This window comes from Mandrillus leucophaeus, unplaced genomic scaffold, assembly GCF_000951045.1.
Source record: "Mandrillus leucophaeus isolate KB7577 unplaced genomic scaffold, Mleu.le_1.0 Scaffold318, whole genome shotgun sequence".
In the NCBI taxonomy this organism is placed as follows: Eukaryota; Metazoa; Chordata; class Mammalia; order Primates; family Cercopithecidae; genus Mandrillus; species Mandrillus leucophaeus.
In genome coordinates, this window is record NW_012103343.1 from 3,688,240 (window position 1) to 3,692,271 (window position 4,032).

Sequence of the window (4,032 nt, forward strand, 5' to 3'; positions counted from 1 at the left end):
GATTCTTTCTATCCATGAGCATGGGATGTTCTTCCATTTGTTTGTGTCCTCTTTTATTTCATTGAGCAGTGGTGTGTAGTTCTCCTTGAAGAGGTCCTTCACATCCCTTGTAAGTTGGATTCCTAGGTATTCTCTTTGAAGCAATTGTGAATGGAAGTTCACTCATGATTTGGCTCTCTGTTTGTCTGTTACTGGTGTATAAGAATGCTTGTGATTTTTGCCCATTGATTTTGTATCCTGAGAGTTTGCTGAAGTTGCTTATCAGCTTAAACAGATTTTGGACTGAGATGATGGGGTTTTCTAAGTATATAATCATGTCATCTGCAAACAGGGACAATTTGACTTCCTCTTCTCCTAATTGAATACCTTTCATTTCTTTGTCTTGCCTGATTGCCCTGGCCAGAACTTCCAACACTATGTTGAATAGGAGTGGTGAGAGAGGGCATCCCTGCCTTGTGCCAGTTTTCAAAGGGAATTTTTCCAGTTTTTGCCCATTCAGCATGATATTGGCTGTGGGTTTGTCATAAATAGCTGTTATTATTTTGAGATACATTCCATCAGTACTGAATTTATTGAGAGTTTTTAGCGTGAGGGGCTGTTGAATTTTGTCAAAGGCCTTTTCTGCCTCTGTTGAGATAACCATGTGGTTTTTGTCTTTAGTTCTGTTTATATGCTGGTTTATGTTTATTTATTTGTGTATGTTGAGCCAACCTTGCATCCCAGGGATGAAGCCCACTTGATCATGGTGGATAAGTTTTTGATGTGCTGCTGGATTTGGTTTGCCAGTATTTTATTGAGGATTTTTGCATCGATGTTCATCAGGGATATTGGTCTAAAATTCTCTTTTTTTTTGGTTTGTCTCTACCAGGCTTTGGTATCAGGATGATGTTGGCCTCACAAAATGGGTTAGGGAGAATTTCCTCTTTTTCTATTGATTGAAATAGTTTCAGAAGGAATGGTACCAGCTCCTCCTTGTACCTTTGGTAAAATTCGGCTGTGAATCCATCTGGTCCTGAACTTTTTTTACTTAGTAGGCTATTAATTATCGCCTCAATTTCAGAGCCTGTTATTGCTCTATTCAGGGATTCAACTTCCTGGTTTAGTCTTGGGAGAGTGTATGTGTCCAGGAATTTGTTCATTTCTTCTAGGTTTTCTAGTTTGTTTGTGTAGAGGTATTTATAGTATTCTCTGATGGTAGTTTGTGTTTCTGTGGGGTCGGTGGTACTATCCCCTTTCTCATTTTTTATTGGATCTATTTGATTCTTCTCTCTTTTCTTCTTTATTAGTCTTGCTAGCGGTCTATCAATTTTGTTGATCTTTTAAAAAAAAACCAGCTCCTGGATTCATTGAGTTTTTGAAGGGTTATTTGTGTCTCTATCTCCTTCAGTTCTGCTCTCATCTTAGTTATTTCTTGCCTTCTGCTAGCTTTTGATTGTGTTTGCTCTTGCTTCTGTAGTTCTTTTAATTGTGATGTTAGGGTGTTGATTTTAAGGTGTCTTTCCTGCTTTCTCTTGTGGGCATTTAGTGCTGTAAATTTCCTTCTACACAGTGCTTTAAATCTGTCCCAGAGATTCGGGTGTGTTGTATCTTTGTTCTCATTGGTTTCAAAGAACATCTTTATTTCTGCCTTCATTTCCTTATGTACCCAGTAGTCATTCAGTAGCAGGTTGTTCAGTTTCCATGTAGTTGAGCAGTTTTGAATGAGTTTCTTAATCCTGAGTTCTAGTTTGATTGCACTGTGGTCTGAGAGACAGTTTGTTATAATTTCTATTCTTTTACATTTCCTGAGGAGTTCTTTACTTCCAGTTATGTGGTCAATTTTGAGTAAGTGTGATGTAGTGCTGAGAAGAATGTATATTCTGTTGATTTGGAATGGAGAGTTCTGTGGTTGTCTGTTAGGTCTGCTTGGTGCAGAGCTGAGTTCAATTCCTGGATATCCTTGTTAACTTTCTGTCTCCTTGATCTGTCTAATGACAGTGGGGTGTTAAAGTCTCCCATTATTATTGTGTGGGAGTCTAAGTCTCTTTGTAATTCTCTTAAGGACTTGCTTTATGAATCTGGGTGCTGCTGTATTGAGTGCATATATATTTAGGATAGTTAGCTCTTCTTGTTGAATTGGTCCCTTTACCATCATGTAATGGTGTTCTTTGTCTCTTTTGATCTTTGTTGGTTTAAAGTCTGTTTTATCAGAGACTGGGATTGCAACCCCTGTCTTTTTTTGTTTTCCATTTGCTTGGTAGATCTTCCTCCATCCCTTTATTTTCTTTTCTTTAAGAATGTTGCATATTGGCCCCCACTCTCTTCTGGCTTGTAGAGTTTCTGCTGAGAGATCCACTGTTAGTCTGATGGGCTTCCTTTTGTGGGTAACCCGACCTTTCTCTCTGATTGCCCTTAACATTTTTTCCTTCATTTGAACTTTGGTGAATCTGACAATTACATGTCTTGGAGTTCCTCTTCTCGAGGAGTATCTTTGTGGCATTCTCTGTATTTCCTGAATTTGAATGTTGGCCTGCCTCTAGATTGGGGAAGTTCTCCTGGATAGTATCCTGCAGAGTGTTTTCCAACTTGATTCCATTCTCCCCGTCACTTTCAGATACACCAGTCAGATGTAGATTTGGTCTTTTCACATAGTCCCATATTTCTTGGAGGCTTTGTTCATTTCTTTTCACTCTTTTTTCTGTAAACTTCTCTTCTGACTTCATTTCATTCATTTGCTCTTCAGTCACTGATACCCTTTCTTCCAGTTGATCAAATTGGTTACTGAAACTTGTGCCTTTGTCACGTAGTTCTCGTTCCATGGTTTTCAGCTCTGTCGGGTCATTTAAGGACTTCTCTACATTGGTTATTCTAGTTAGCCATTCGTCTAAACTTTTTTCAAAGTTTTTAGCTTCCTTGCGATGGGTTCGAATTTCCTCCTCTTGCTCAGAGAAGTTTTATCGTCTGAAGCCGTCTTCTCTCAACTCGTCAAAGTCATTCTCTGTCCAGCTTTGTTCCATTGCTGGCGAGGAGCTGCGTTCCTTTGGAAGGGGAGAGGCACTCTGATTTTCAGAATTTTCAGCTTTTCTGCTCCGTTTTTTCCCCATCTTTGTGGTTTTATCTACCTTTGGTCTTTGATGATGGTGATGTACAGATGGGGTTTTGGTGTGGATGTCTTTTCTGTTTGTTAGTTTTCCTTCTAACAGTCAGGACCCTCAGCTGCAGGTCTTTTGGAGTTTGCTTGAGGTCCACTCCAAACCCTGTTTGCCTGGGTATCAGCAGCGGAGGCTGCCGAAGAGGCAATATTGCTGAACAGCAAATGTTGCTGCCTGATCGTTCCTCTGGAAGTTTCATCTCAGAGGGGTACCCGGCCATGTGAGGTGTCACTCTGCCCCTACTGGGCGTTGCCTCCCAGTTAGGGGGGGCAGTCTGTCTGTTCACAGATCTCAAACTCTGTGCTGGGAGAACCACTACTGTCTTCAAAGCTGTCAGACAGGGACATTTAAATCTGCAGAGGTTTCTGCTGTCTTTTGTTTGGCTATGCCCTGTCCCCAGAGGTGAAGTCTACAGAGGCAAGCAGGCCTCCTTGAGCTGTGGTGGGCTCCACCCAGTTCGAGCTTCCAGGCTGCTTTGTTTACCCACTCAAGCCTAAGCAATGGCAGGCACCCCTCCCCCAGCCTTGCTGCTGCCTTCCAGTTAGATCTCAGACTGCTGTGCTAGCAATGAGGAAGGCCCCGTGGGCATGGGACCCTCCAAGCCAGGCATGGGATATAATCTCCTGGTGTGCCGTTTGCTAAGACCCTTGGTAAAGTGCAGTATTTGGGTGGAGTGACCCGATTTTCTAGGTGCTGTGTGTCATGGTTTCCCTTGCCTAGGAAAGGCAATTCCCTTACCCCTGTGCTTCCTGGGTGAGGTGATGCCTTGCCCTGCTTTGGCTCTTGCTCAGTGGGCTGCACTCACTGTCCTGCACCCACTGTCCGACATGCCCCAGTGAGAACCTGGTACCTCAGTTGGAAATGCTGAAATCACCCGTCTTCTGTGTTGCTCATGTTGGGA